Genomic DNA, 16,335 nt, shown 5'->3' with positions numbered 1-16,335 from the left:
TGCATTTTAACTATAGGGACAAAACAATACAAAATTATTCTAAAATAAATAAAACACATTTCAAAAACTTTTTAGCGCAGCCTTTTTTCTCTACGATGCAAAAATGAAGAACATGAAAGTGGTCCCTCTTCTGGCTCCCACATGCTTATTTTTCCTGATAGTCATTGGCAAGAGGTATTCTTCAGCGACGCGATCGCAAGAGATGAAGCTTGCGATATCTCGCGGTAGGGTCCTTGTTGATGTTTTTGATGCAGAGCGGCCCACATCAGTCGCATTGCATCCCGCTATGCGCTCCACATGCACGAGACTGGCTGTCATGCACGACCACGACAAAAAGCCTATACCAAGAACGTCACAAACGAAGTAAATAACCTGCCCACAACCTGAAATCCTGGAGACCTGTCCTCGAGCAGAGACGCTATAATAAAAACATCAATTAAGAATAAGAACGCGCTAACACATAGGCAGCGGCACAACGGAAGAAGTCACACGATGCGCCTTGCATCTACTTGCCATGTACATACTACTTTGTCGAATGTCGGATGACGCTTCTTTGCGTGGTTTTGCGTCTTAGTGACCTGCTGCTTCCAACATCAGAAAGGGTAGTGCCACCCAAGCAGCCTCACTTCACTTTATGAGCAATGACCTTGATCAACTTAGGTGTAGTGTTGTTGACCAAAATACTTCGAATCATTGTAATTTAATAAAGGGGATAGAGTGCAAGCATTTTGTGATCTAGCAATATCAGGAGCAACTGCAAAGGTTGGTTCGGAGGATTTAACGTTCGAAGGCGACTCAGACTGCGAGAGACGCAATGCAGCGAACACACGACATTTCCGCTATGATGACGTACTAAAAAAGATGATCACCAGTTATAATGTATATTTGGGGGCCACAGATCATCGTCATCATCGGCGATCGATCTCAGATGACCAATGATCACCTGAGAGATCATTAGTAAGACCTCAGAGGGCTTCTTACTGAGAGCTAGAGATTTTGAAAACAAATATCCAAAGTGAGCCATCGAAATAAGGAGAAATTTCTTAGAATTTTCCCTAGCTGAAATAGTGTGGGTGTTTCTCACATCGTCTTAGCACGTTGTCCGTTCCCTTCAATAATTGCTTTCGGTATGTCCCTTTTCTTTCAGTGCTCCACACCATTATTTTTGGGAAGCCTGTGGTATTGATGCCTGCTGTGGGTACGCTGGTGAGCAGACAGGTGGTCACTTTCCAAACCTCAGCTGTAAGAATTCCCCGGTACCACCTAAGGGGTTACCAGCAAATAGATTACAATTCCAGTTATCTTTTTGGCGACACCTCAAATATAAGGGCTAGGTGAGCGTGCGTTTTAGGAGGGTGGGGGAGAGAGAGAGAAACCTTTATTGCCATAAGTAGCGTTACTGGGTGTTCCTAGTAGAACAGCGACTTCTTCAGTGCGGTTTACAAAGGTTTACTTTGAGAGGAGCGGGAGGGGGGAGGGTGCAGCGCAAGCGTGCCTGCATCCACTGTTAAATAAGACATCTTTCCCATTGAGATATCAAAGCAATTTATTTGCGCAGGTTCAGCGACGTAAATCACAAGCGGTGTGCATGCGCTACAGCAAACGGCCCTCGGCGATCCCTACGCGGAACCCGCTGGTCCAGTGCCACACAGAGTTTCATTGTAGGTGCTGTAGACAGTTTCGCCACACACCTGGACGTGGCCTTGCTTGCAGGCCTCGACCGTGTCCGCCGCAGTGCCTTCGTACACCCAGAGGCGGCAGCCTGCGAACGACAAGCTGTCATTTATCCCCTCCTCACATTTCTAGAGCTACTTAGATATCTTTATAGACAGCACATTGCTTTCAGCAGAACAGATAAGTTAATTGCGTTTTAGCTTCCCGGAATGTCCACGTGGCGAGATATTTGCGACGCACTTTTGTGCCGCTATACTACAACGCTCTATAGCAATCAACATCAGGACTACGAAAATTCGATTTTAAAGACAGTTAAATGTAAATTCCTAAGCTTTCAAATGGCTGGTAGTTTTCGAAGGAGATAAAAGGAGTTATAACTGTGCATTGTACTTTCTCCAATTTTATGATCTACCATTATTACTCCCTAATAATGGGAAAAGAAAGTAAAGTAGATGTATACACAACAGGACGTCAGCCGTCACGAACCAGATTGGGAGGGCACGCCAGAGCTTTAAGCATGAAATGCTTAGGCCATCGCTATAGATGAACAAGTAATTAGAACCACGCGATATACGGCGCCGCACCGACCCATCTCGTAACGAAAGGTATTCGCTAGCATAGTGCGAAATAAATCCCGACTTTTTGCGGCTTTTCTACCATAATCCGGAACACAACAAATGTTTTAAAAAGGTCTTCACAAGTTCTATTTCATGCGCCATATTTGACGGCAGCTAATGGCCACGGCGCGAGGTCTATTTCGAAACCTGGTTTCAAACCATGGCGTTGCGCAATCAGGTGCAGAACATGCGTGCAAACTCGGTTACCCTGATGTTATAATGCAGAAGCGTGATTCCGTTGTATCAACGGTATAGGGTACTCTGAGCAGCGTCACCTGGCGACAGAGAGCGGAAATATTGGAAAAAAAAAGTAATAGCGCATTTAAAATCTGCCGTACTCGCTGCTTCAGTGGTGCAATGGATTGACACTACTTACCGTAGCACTGAGCAAATAAAACATCTGTTCGAATCATGTAAGTGGAATTTTTTTCCATAAATCGCAACGTTAAATTAAGCTACGAAGATCTCGCCAGGGGTGTGTTCCCGTTTAGGTTACATTATGTGATGTTTTTAATTCTTAATAGCCGCAAATCTAGCCGTGAACAAAGCCGTGCAATAATGACACGACAACGGTAACACTCTTTAATTATCTTCACCGTAATGAGTTTCTGCCTTCCGTGAGTGCATGTTACCTTTAGGTTGCGTTCAGAGAGACCTCTTGGTAACAATCGCCATTTAACCCGCTCAGAGGCAACCAGTGAGGAGAAAGAAGTCGCGGCACCCTACCGTTAAGCAGACGTTGATGCAAGGAAAATACGGCAGTATTTTCGCGAAGCCGTTGCGAGTGTTACTGAAATTCTCAAGACAGAAGACGAAGTGCCTAAGTGGCTTCCGAGAATGGAAGTGTTGCTGAAAATGACTGATTTGTAATGGATCACGCAGCCCAAAACGTGTGGTTTCAACCCATGTTGTGTATTTGTCGCGTGATATGTTGTGTGTGTGTGTGTGTGTGTGTGTGCGCGTGTGTGTGCGTGTGTGTGCGCGCGCGCGCGCGCGCGCGTGTGTGTGTGTGTGTGTGTGTGTGTGTGTGTGTGTGTGTGTGTGTGTGTGTGTGTGTGTGTGTGTGTGTGTGTGTGTGTGTGTGTGTGTGTGTGTGTGTGTGTGTGTGTGTGTGTGTGTGTGTGTGTGTGTGTGTGTGTGTGTGTGTGTGTGTGTGTGTGTGTGTGTGTGTGTGTGTGTGTGTGTGTGTGTGAAGTAATGTTCTTTATGATGTAAAATAAGATAATAAATTGGGCACTAAAGAAAAAGAAGTTAAGGAGACAGAATTACGCGATGCGGGAGCATGCCGTAATCTATATTGCATTCGAGTTAGGGTACCCTAATACTTCAATTCACCTCTGCTAGCGTCTATCAAAGCACATATTGCCACCAAAACCCAAAAGAAAGCTGTTCCCTATGTGAAGCACAAAAATTACAAACGCATCTTACCGATAGGGGCGTCAAATCGAGTTACGAAGCATGCCGAGTAGTTGGCGTAGGGCAGCTCCACCTCGTAAGTGGTGTTCGGATCTGTGGGCAAAAGCATAACCTCAAGATGATAGCCCCTGGTTTCGTACAGTCATAGAACGTCCTTGAAAATATTATCGACTCACAGTTTTGTTGTTAGAGAGGCTGAATTAAATACCGTTATACTTACCACTAGCGAACACGAGGTTGACGATATCCGGGTTCTCCGTTAATGTTGCAGTCTCAATGTCCGTAGTCCTGGAATGAGGTAACCTTAATTTAACCGCCTAGATTACCGGCGAAAAGGTAACCATGTAAGCTCATCATCAGTACTCAATGCAGTTCTGGTGGCTAATTCGACTTCCTGCACCGGTAATTTCACACTTTACCAAGTTACCGGCAGATGTGAGGCAGCTGGGTCTTACCTGTTCTTCACTATGAGGACAAAAAAAAATGTCTTTGGAGTAAGCAGAGTTTTTTTTCCAGTATGTAATCGGGCGCTACTTAATTCACCGTTTCGTGCCTTTTGTTCTCATGCATTGTGGGCTTGTTCAGCGCCTTACAATTGTAGACGAGCATGGAACCGCGCAGCGTGAAACATCTACGGGAAATGCCATGTTAGATCTTTCTGAAACCAAGAATTTCTGCGGTGAGCAATGCATTTGCGGAGTGAAGACCTGAACACCAAGCATACTCATCGCCAGCAAAGCATGAAAGAATGTGCTAATGTTGTTAATAGCAATCTGTTTCTAACCTATGTAAACGCGCGCGCAGGACTTAAACGAGGCACGCAAGAAATGATACAGTTACACTATATTCTCATTGAGGAGCCCAGAAGCGACTCCTTTAGATTCACATGTAAAGTGTGTCAAGAGACCAATAATTTGAAAATGTCTGAAGGTCTTTCATGTTACAGCAGGAGTAAAAAAGGGATTTTGCAAATTCTGTTTACAACATTACAGTGTACGTGTCGCCTGGTAATCCAAGAGCTTGTGGATATTCGCTCTTCTTAGCATTAACTTCAGTAGGCTGTACTGCATAAACGCGATGCTTCAATTCAGCCCAGAGAACAAAAAAACATAGTAAAGAAAAATTAGGGAAACTCTATAATGTGAATGCCGCTCGGGTATGATCTACTATCACACACATTTAACTCTCCCGGTTCTGTACACACAGAAAGAGATAGGCTGGAGGGATCCAAACGGCTGCAAACTAATTTGTCACAGTTCATTCATAGGGATGCCTGCGGCGAAATGTTCAATAATAGAAAGTCTCTGCTTGTATCATTCGTTCACTCTTCAAGCGAGTAATCACGAGGTATCGTGTCCCTTAGCATGATGTGGTGCGCGCTCACGTTCTGATGAACGCTTTTGCAGCTAAGAGAGGATTTCTCGGCTCCTGGTAAAGGTTTTGCAGTCAAGATTACAATAGTACTAAAATGCATTTCTCAGTCCCAACATCGTTTGCAGCCACTCTGTAGCTCAGTCATTTTATATTGATGTTAAAATTGTTACGTGAAGGAGCATTTCAACATTTGCCTCATAGTTCTGGTGAAGACATATATATGAAGAGAACTTATGCTCTTTAAGAATATCCAAAACTGTTTTGAAGCTACGCGCACACCGTGAGATATCGATCGGATGTCGAGTTCTGGGAGCAACAAAACGTACTTTGTCATTTCCTTTCGCAAGCGATAATCAGCAATCCTTCTTTAACCAGCATTGCAGTGAACCGACCGGGAAAGCTGAATGCCGCGAATAATTAAACATCTATAAAAATGAACCAACCTGTAACTTTGTGACTCGCAATGTCTAGACATGAAATAATAAAGCCTTTCCGCAATTCACCGCCTTCCTTAACTTTGGAAATAGCAGATTCTCAGCGAAGAGATCTCAGAATGTAGTTTTCTCTTTTATTACCTATCAAATTGAGATATCGCTGCACAACGCCACAACAGCACTCCGACATTTCAATTGTTATTATAAACGGTGAACTCTACTCGAACCTCAGCGCAATAACGCGTACTGCACGTCACCTTGCAGAGTTAGTCTCCAGATCCACATGTAATCTGTAAAGGAGCAAGCGCTGCCATCTTATTGTTCAGCTGTCATCCCAACTGTGCCTCAGACGGAATACGATCCGCATACATGCATGGTCTCACCAAGATAGATTCTACAGACATCCTCACTCTGCGGCATGCACTGCTTCACGGACTGAATTAAAATCTAGGGAAAATGATAATCTGGGACTTTTTCTACAAAGTAACAGCAATATTATGGCGCCGAATGCGCCTTTTTTGTACATCGTTGCACACAACACATACGTTGATATGGTGCCAAAGTACTTTGAGGTCCCAGATTTCACACGTGTTCATGTACAGTAAGCTCTGTAATTTTACTCTACTGCCCGTTCTTGTAGTTTGTGCCGCCCAGGAAACATCAGCAAATAGTAAATGCGGTGCTCTGCTTACTCTTCTGTTCCGTTCTCGGGTCGTGTGATGAGGGATAAATTAGCCTGGCCGTCGACAATCTCTTCACTCAGGCGGACCAGGTAGGAGCAGACGCCCTGGCTCGTCTCTGATGTAGACTCCGCCATATAGCTCATCTCGAAGCTTGAAAAAATCTAGACGCACAGAGCAAAATAAACATTTTTCAACAGACCTTTGCTTCTGTTGTGGCTGTAAGCTGTTAGTGATGTCGGAAGCTCTGTTGTGCCCCCCTCCCCATAACTTCGTTAATACACAAGTATACAAAAGAAGCATCGTGTAATAAAAAAGCTGTCACAAACATTGCAGCCTGCGCGACAGCGTCTGTCAACAGGGCAAGTGCATCTTCCGGCAGATGTGGGACTGAAAAAATAAGTTGCTGTTTAAGTGGACGCATAGTGGAAGGCAGTCGAACGACGAAAGAGCTAGATAGATGCGCCAAATTGAACTGGCAATAACCATCAACCTATTTCTAAGGGGCACTTTGCAGTTTTGTAAGCGTGCATACAAGAACAAGAAGTGGAAATAGTAACGGATTTTCTTTTTTTGGGCTCGAACATTACCTCGGAAGGTGTCTGCAGTCATGAAATTAGATGACGCCTGCTCTTGAAAAGAGAGTCATGGCTGGCATCGACCGCCTAGTAAAGAGCAGAGACATCAATCACACTGCCAACCAAAATGCGGATAATTCGTGCTATTGTTTTTCTGGTTGTGACGTATGGATGCCAGACTTGGACTGTAAAGAAGGCTGATCGACGAAGACTTGACGCTTTTGAATTGTGGTGCTGGCGGAGACCTTTTAGAATTAATGAATTACCAGAAGATGAAACCCGATACTGGCAAACATAGACCCTGATTTTTTATTTGAAAGGCAGAATTGTAAAGTTAAAACTCAGCTATTTTGGTCATCACATGAGAAGAAAGGAGTCATTGGAGAAAATCATGATGCTGTGAGTGATTTAAGGACTCAGGAGAAGGGGCAGGCAGCGAAAGCGATGATCAGATGGCATCCTCGAGGCATTGCACCTGAATCTGTGTGATAATCGAAAGGTAGTGGGCTACCGAGCAGCTTGGCATGATATGGTCTATAGGGTCACGAAGAGTCGAAGACGACCAAAGACGACTGAATGACTGAGCAGTACTGAAACCTGAAGAAACATACTTAGCAACTGGTGTTTTAATGAGCTGATTAGAAAGGAAACTAATACCTGTTCAGCAGATCTAAAATGAGGTCATTGAACAGCTGATCATCACTCGAATAACTCTCACATTTTGTGCTTTTCATTCGACGAGATGCGATGTTTATATTCCCGCAATTAAAAGCTAAAGATGCTCAATGAGATTCGTCCGGTACACGGGATAATTAGTTTTCTGCAGCAGGCTCTGTGATTATATTATTCTATGTGCTAAAAGTTATTTATTACTGTGCTTGTTTCTAAACAATTGATAAGGTGAAAGATCATTTAGGCTTATTGTGAAAATCTCGCCTCCCACTGTCTCGCGGAATCTCCCGGACTGAGTTGGGTTTTGTCGCAATATGTTCTGTCGCAGACATCGCAGACGAGATTTGTCGCAGACGTCGCAATATGTTCTTACGACGTATTTCTCCAACCAGGACGTCGCAAAAGCTTCTGATGTCGACATAAATGCCGCGTTCGGCTAGTTAGGCCTAGTCCCTATACAAAGCTCCGTAGGACCACGGGTAATAGAAGAGACATCTGAGCGAGTTGGTATATGACACGTCTGTTGCGCTGTTTTTCTATCATATCAGACCACGGGTAAGTCACTTCACTCTCGTATGTCGTGTACAGTACTCCTGAGATGACGGTATCGCCGACCACTAAACCAAAGAAAAGAAAGAAATGAAATTATAACAAGTACACACAATGTAGGAAGAGACGAAAATGAGGAAATGCTTTTCCCATTAAGCTCTGAAGTGAAGCTAAGTGAAGTCATTTATTGCGCTTTAATACAATCGCTCCGTGTGTGACCAACATGGCCACAGCACCCTGCGCCTCCAGCCACATTAACCAGTTATCCAACTAAAGCCCAAGCGATATGAACATGACAGCATGTACAGGATATAGCGTGTGACTCGGGATCCAAAGGTCCAGGACCGTTAGATTCATCTCAGCGTTCCGTGTGAATGAAGTTGCACGAGTTGGTAGCTTCGTCGAAGTACCCATCCACCAATATAACAAAACATTGATTGACAAAGATATATTTGCCTAATTCTTGCTTTTATGCCTGGTTTTAAATATTTTAAGTGGTAAGTCTGATGCATCTGACCTAGTGTGGGCTCTTTTAGGCTACTTGGCTGTTCAGGCACACTCAAATGAACATATCTATATCTATCTAACTCCGGCCATGTCACTTACTAAGTGCGAGGCGGATCCGTGATTCTTAGGGCTTCCGAGGCTGCAAGACGTTTTTTTTTTTTTTTTTTTTTACAAAAAATAGGGGTGGTGGTAATGCCGCATTAAAAAGAGAAAAATGTCCGGACAGCCATTCATTAAGACGTCCATAAAGAACGCTGCTTTAGTGCGTGAGGGCTATTCCTAGCACTCATCAAAGACCGCGTTATTCTGCATTTGACCTTGGGGAATACATAACATAGCAATAACGAGTACCACACGTGGACACCTGACACGCGTCACAGGGAAAAGGAGGAAGGTGGTAGTGACAGCGGAAAGGGAGAAAGAGGTGTCGCAGTGGAGGCCTACGGAATGACTTCGACTACCTGCGGATCTTTATCGTGCACTGACATCGCACAACACCTCCATCGAAGCGCCGCTGCCGCCGGTCGGGTTCGGACACAGGTACAGCGGTACATTAATCGGGCACCTTAACCCCTGAGCCACAACGGCGAGGTTATGCTGCCGTGAAATAAGGTGTGAGTGTCGTCAAAGATAGTTTTCAGTGAACTAACGTTGGATTTTCTTCGCTGCATTGGCGTCACGTCATTTGCTTTAGGGCCACCTTTTTGCACTCACACGTAGTACAGCAATTAAGCTTAGAAAATTATGAAAGAAATCACGATCTTGCGCGGACACGTTTGTGTTTAAACGTCTACCTTGAAGTAATTTTGATCGTTTGATGGACTGCAAAACTGTGCCTCGCTTTCTCTCTCGAAATTATCGCTGAAAAACAAAGTCATCTTAACACTCGCCAGATCGTGAAAAAATTATAAATAGTGAGTTTCGGGCACTCTGATATGTGCGTGATGTTACCATAAACGAAGTGGGAAAAACAAAATAATATTAGCGACAACGCCCGCATAATGCATCAGCTAGCAGATCGCGAGTTCAATGCTGAGGCTTTAAGATGTGTCTCGGCGATCTGATATCAATGCCCACGCCTTCCTGCACGTTTCTGCGCATTGTAAAATAGCTTTTCCAGCTAAGCATTGAAGAGTACATAGTATATAGAATGTACATAAAGTTTTCCACACAATGCACACCTTTTCCTATCGCAGCCACTCAAATATACGAAGTAACCGACCAATCGAAACTAGGAAGACGGAAAACGCGCACTTTGTGATTACTGTGGGTCGTTTAGAGAATGTGATCCGGAAATAACCCTCTGTTCAGTGAAACTTCTCAAGAGAGTGCTCATTACTACTGCATATTTAAAACCTCTCCGGGCACTTTTTTTAGTGAGCAGTGCTAGCAACGAAAATCCGATTAGTCCAGCTTTTACTCCTTCATCTTCATCAGATCTGTGGCATTCTAGTTGATAAGCTGTGCGCGAAAAAATATTGATTTCAAGTGCACATAAAAATGATTACAGCATTGATGTTGATGTGTCCAGTCCGAGTGAAACGATTTCGGGCATACCCTTCAGTCAGCTTTCTAAAGGAAAAAAGATATATAGCTTGAGCAGTATCTTGGCTAACGCTCGCCCATCGTACGCCTAAGCCTGATTCATCTTACCTGTGTGGCGTTGCAACGCTGGTTCTCCGCAGTGCCGCATACTTGGCCTTTGGCATTAGATACGAAGACAAGGGAAAGTAAACACGCGAAAATAAAGTTAGCGACCATTCTGCCACCTCTGAGTTTTGAACAGGAGGGCAGTTTCTCCCCAATACTAGCTGCTTTGTTGCCGTGCTTTATAAAGCGACTGTAGCATGCGTATAAATAAACATCCATCCAATCAGAGTGCCCGCTGCGTACGCAGATGTGGGTAATGGTGCAGCCAATTACCAAGAAAAAAAGACAGCAGGTTTTCCTTTTTAAGGGATACGTGGTGCCACTGTTTTATGTACATGATCTTTCTGCGCTACTCCAGGCCCCACATTTTTGGAAGCAGGCTGCATAGTGTACTGTTAGACACGTGCCGAGCTCAGCTGCAAAATGAGTTTTGGTTGATATTTTGTCTTATTCAAATGCGCTGTAGGCTCCCGGCCTTAGATGGAAGGTATTTCGATAAACGCCTAGAATTTCTCATCTACTGCGCGTAACAAACCAGTACGGCTTTCTGCTTTCCTTGCATGTTCTGTAGGACAAGCATTGCTACCACATGCTGAAACTTTTGTGTCATTGTTTTTAGACGAGGGCTCGTGAAACGCGATAGCACCACTTCCTGCTGAAGCAAGTGCTACCGGTGCAACCCTGTTGATACACAACTGCAGCTGCCCTTGCCACAAAAGTGGCCTCCATGACACAAACTCGCGGCAGCACGTGGCAGGAAGATGGTATTAGAAGGCAACCCAGCGTTGTTACATTTGTTGATACTGAACGTGACATTGAGCGCACGGTTTTTACGACAGCGCCAGAACACTGCGATGAAAAGCGCCCACATCGAGGAGAAACAAGTGATTCGGCACACGCAGCAACAAAATCACCAAAACATAATCAAAAATATTTCTCAATCAAGGCCTGCGACAAAGAACTGCAGTCCATCGTTTTCTCTCATCAGGCGCAGTTTTCACACTGCTTCGCATGCGTATATTGCGTTGACCTCGAAACATATGGGGTCCCATGTGATCTTATTACTGTTACCAATGCCTCCAATTGGGCTAACTTTTCTTCAGTTGGGTTCGGCCCCGTTTTAGACAATTTCTGATTAGAGATGAAAAAATCCGCGCATGCGGTCTGACAAAGGTCCCATCCCCCGTAGCGGCTGAACGCATTAACAGAAGATAACGGTAAAAACAAAAAGGAATGCATGGGATAACGATTATAGGCAATATATTCCTACTTAGTGTTACACACAGGTGAAGAAAAACAGATTGATCGTGCCGCATGGATATTTTATATTTATGTATGGTTGAGTTCTATTCATTGCTCTGTGTATAGAAACATGTTTCTGATACTCTTATATGAAACGAAGAGAATGTATATATTAGTGAAAGTGTGTCACTTACGGTATGATGGTAATATGTGTATTAAGCTTGAAGTCCGTGATTTGTGCATAGGCAAAATACATACCACTATTCAGTACCTTTTCTTTTTATTGTGTAGAATGGTATTCTCCCGTAGATTAGCAATGTCCATTAAAAATGATGTTTCACTCTGTGATTGAGATTAACAAAGCTTAATCGAAGGGTACTGATGGCTGACCCTCAAGTTCATAAGGTGGTATTTTAAAAATAAAGAACTTCTATGTGCTAAATCTGTATAAGCACTCATTGTATTTTTTACAACATTAAACGTTCTGAATACTAGTTTGCGTCGTCGTACTCTAGACTAAATTAGAATATTTAGCACGAGATTCCAACAGAGCATTGTAAATTACAAGCTATGTCACAGTAGGTAACATGAACTTTAAAGTTCTAAGTCTGCCAACACGAGCCAATCTGCTCTCCAGTTGGCCTGGTCTGTGTGGGCCATCCTATAAAATAAATTATTTAAAGTGAATGCCAAATGATTTTGTAACAATAGTTACTACTGTTGTATAACCAGCCAAAACCAATCTGTGTCTCAAGCCAGTATCACATTACTGGATTTAAAAATATCGCCTTCGTTAGCGCTTAGTTTACTTGTTAGTAATTGTTTTCAGACAAGCAGTTAAGTTTACGCAACACAATGTTAGCCTTTTCGACTATATCTTTCGTTAGATATTCTGCTTATGAATGAATCTGTACTGCATTAATAATATATACAATGAACAAAAAATAGGGGTACGCTGCGTAAAGCAATAGTGTTTCACCGCAGATTCCTATACTATTAATTCCGGATTATAGGCTTTTCGTGAACGAGCTGTATAAGCTATCGCTTAATAAGAAGCCTAGAATACTTATTTGAGGTACACCATGTCTTATTTTATAATAAGCCTAGTGATGCATATCTATGGAGGAGGACGAGGAAAAAACTTTATTTAAATAAAAAAAATGTAAACACTCCCAGGAGGGCCTCTTAGTCCAGGAGTACTCTGGTTGTTCCTTCTAGCTTAGCCCACTCGACCAGCTGCAACTGATCTGCAGGTTGCATGGCTAGAAGGACAGCCTACCAGGGGAAGGGGGTGGGATGTTTGACGGGCGGAACGCGGATGGTATGCGGGCATTCCCATAGGTAATGGTAGAGGGTGAGTAGGGTGACGTTGCATGTGGTGCAGTATGGTGGGAAGTCAGGGGGGTGGAGATGGGGGCAAATTGAGGAGATGGGAACGAATGTGTCTGGAGTTGTCGCCAGTACGTGCTGTCTATGTGAGAAAGCGTGTGATGTGGTGGTGGGTACGTGGCACGGCAACGACGATAGTAGTGAACAATTGTAGTGTAGTTAAGAGGATCGATGGGGGTGTATAATGAAGGTTTGCGGAGGCCATCCACCGGCACCCGGAGGTTTAGTTCTCGGGCAAGCGCATAAGTGCGCTCATTTCCGAGCGTGTACTTGTGCCGACGTACCCATGTGATGGTGATGAGATCGGGAGGGGTAGGTAGAGTAGATAATATTTTAGCAGATGAGCGTGGGAGGGTTCCTCGCAGGAGATATCTGTATGCTGTATGGGAGTCTGTGCATATCGCGGTGGGCTGTGTCTGCAGCTGACTGATGTGTGCAGTAGCGAGTGTAATGGCCAAGCATTCGGCCTCGGTGATGCTAGTGCATTGAATGGAAGCGGAATTGAATGTTGAGCGGCGAATGTCCGTGAACACACCAGTGCAGATGTGAGGAATGTCCGGATTGTGTGAACTCCGTGTAGATGATGTCCTGGCGTGTAGAGTACTGCCTGGAAAAACATGAGGCGCAGGCTGCGCGACGGCCATTGTGGTGTTCGGGGTCCATATTTCGTGGTAGGGGTTAGGCAGAATGGGTGTATAGCCGGGGAGGGTGAATGGGTTGGAGGGTCCTGCAGAGCAAGGATGTCGGGTCCCGTAGCGCAGGACGGCAGTTGTTGGACTACATGACGCTTCTGGCCAGCGCCCCGACAGTTCCACTGCCAAACAGTAAGATTACGATTTCGATATGCCATCATGAGAACATATCCCAGGAGTCATCGAAACGGTGTGGAGGGGTTCCTGAGCTATAGCAGGGAGAGGAGTTTCCTGTCCTCCTGCTGCTTTGGGTTTCTTGCACTTTGGAAGACGCGTTGCGCTAGTATTGAGCCGAGTTTCAATATCTATATATTGGTTAGAGAGTTCTTGCATTAGGGAATCTGATCTGTGATTAAGAATAGCGTCGTCTTGCGTTATGCGGATTACCGCATCTTTGAGTGCAGCACATTCCTGATTGATGTGTGTTACAGCTTCCTGCAACTTTGCCTCAAATCGAGCAGCCAATGACTCAAATATGGCTGGCAAGCCATCTAGTGAGATGGGGGTGGAGGGAGGGTCGTTATACACGGAGTAGTGTTTGTATGGTGTTCCGTGTCAGCTTCCATTGGTATTGAATCAGGAGGGGAATTAGCGCTTGAGATTTTGGACAAGGTATCGAGAGGGAATAAGTTAGGTGAGGAAGCCTTTGATACAGTAGTAGTGGGGGAAGGAGGAACTGGAGATGCAGTGGCGATGGCTCTTATCTGGGCTTCAAGTCTGGCGATGTGTTGATGAAGGCCGGCGGCTTCTGCTCGCGCTGCTGCAGCTTCCGCTTTCGCCGCCGCTGCCGCTTCCTGAGATTTCGCAAGAGCGTGTTGTAGACTGGTAGTCGGCGTCGAGGATGTTTGACTGGGTGAAGAGGCAGAGGAGTTCAAGGTTTGTTTTAGCGGCACTGCCCAGATCTGCTTATGCCGGTTGGGCTGGTTGAATTCGGACAACTGGGTAAACTGGTCCTTGGGTGCGTCCGATCCTTGTAGCTGCGTTCGTTGCTGGCTTGATTGCTTGCGTGGCTGGTGAAGGCTGCGTCCTTTACACGATCCCGTGCCGGTAAGGTGAGGACCGTCGCACAGAATGGACTTGGGTGTACAAGGATGGTCTTGCGGATGCTGCGTTCCACAGCGGGGACATAGATTGTTCTTGGGGCTTGGGCATACAACATGACGGTGACCCGGCTGTCTGCAGTTAGTGAAGGCGTCCGGGTTGCCGCGGTATGGGGTGCAGCGGTGGATGGCTCCCATGTATTTGAAGGAACGTGGCACTGTGGTTGCGTCAAAGGTGATTAGAATTGGATGCGTCTTGCCCATGCGCCGGGCGGCTAGTATGGTGTGCTCTGGATTTCGTCTGACCAGATCTTCATATAGCTCAGTTGGGCTCTCGTCGTCGTAGGCGTTTGTGATGACATCTCTGGTAGTACCCGGTGGTGGTGCCACGGAGGCCACGCATGGGTAGGCTCGCTCCGCAATGTTGAGGGAGGTCAGTGTCTTGAGTGTCTCGACTGTTGGGATGTGTGTCGTTGCCACGGTGAACGTATTGTTGGTCGGGTGAATGCGCAGGCAGAAGTCCTCTAGTAGTATGATTTTGAGCTCGGTCTGGACTGCTTTCCAGAGTCGAGGTGCTGGAATTTCACGAAGTAACAGTTCACCGCGCGGTCGAACAACTACGCAAACAGCATTGGGCGGGAGGGGTGGCAGCTGTTTTCTGCGCTGCACAGTGATACGGGCCTCCTTGGTCGCAGGCGGAAGGCGGGCCCCCGTCTTGCTGCTGCCGGTTGTGGTCGCACCTCCATGGAACGCTTGCCGAGCGTTCAGTGTATGTGCCTCGCTGGTAGCGTTGCCGGAGTGGTGAGGTAGGCTCGTTGACATGGCTGGTCTTGAGGCGTATACTTTGTATATAACTGGCGTCCAGTCGCCAGACTCGAGCTCTTCTGCGATTATGGTGCGACCTTCAACCGTTACTCCCATGGTAACGGGCCGATGTCGCCGTCGATGTCGGCGAGGTATCGAAGCTGGGAAGCTGGGTCAGGCTTAGCTCGGCGGCTGAGCGTTTCAGTCCCATAATCACTTAGAGGGCCGAATGTCGCCCAGAGTGGGCGGCTTCCTTGTTTTCCTTGGGCGCTGATGTCTCTTTCCGAGCAGATAAGTGGCCGTAGGGGATAAAAGGTAGGAACAGTACGCACCGTTAGCAGGAGCAGTCGTTGCGGGCATCCGCTCACGATGACCCTCTAGCGGCGAATCCAAGCGGTGGCGGGTGCAATGACGGCCTACAACAGAAAAATATTCGGTGGCAGGCGAGCCGCTGCCGCAAGCGGCGGTGACCTACCGGTCCGAGCCCCATCAGGGCAGTGTCTCATTACGCTTCCAGGAGCAGGGAGCGTGCATAGCGAAACCATCCGGACGACCAACAAAGAAACGTATATGCCAACGCTGCAGTAACCGCGCCTCCCCATCTGTTTCCAGACGCTCGAACAGGTACTTCCAGAGGAGGAGACGGAGACTTCGCACCGCTGGATACATTGCGCGTGCAGATTGCATGGGTGCTTCCGCCAGGCAGCGGCGACGACACAAAAGAAACATGACACAACACACAACCAGCCGCGCAAACACTTCGCGCAGGCGACGAAAACCTGGCCCGTAGTGTATGGAAAAGTTACGTCTCACGAGGCGCCACATGACTCGCGGCACTGAACAGTCAAATACTACATGGTAGATTATTTCCGTCGCGCCGCAGTTGGGACAGTTGCCGTTAGACACGACGCCCCATGCAGCTAGGCGCTGACGCGTGGGCAGAACACCCCAGCGCCGCCGCCACTCAAAGTCTCTGACCTCGGGGGGCAGGCGGCTTACTGCCCAAGGCCTCCATCT

At 46.2% G+C, this 16,335-nt stretch overlaps 1 pseudogene; it reads right to left on the bottom strand.

Annotated features, from left to right (window-relative positions):
* The window catches only part of LOC146200787 (uncharacterized), a 39,073-nt pseudogene extending 23,638 nt beyond the window's left edge, over positions 1–15,435 (bottom strand).
* Between the last annotated feature and the right edge of the window lie 900 nt (positions 15,436–16,335).

Source organism: Amblyomma maculatum, chromosome 2 (assembly GCF_055883805.1).
Source record: "Amblyomma maculatum isolate TAMU_Amacu chromosome 2, ASM5588380v1, whole genome shotgun sequence".
NCBI lineage: Eukaryota > Metazoa > Arthropoda > Arachnida > Ixodida > Ixodidae > Amblyomma > Amblyomma maculatum.
Note: the sequence above shows the minus strand (reverse complement) of the source record. Positions and strands in the feature narration are given on the sequence as shown.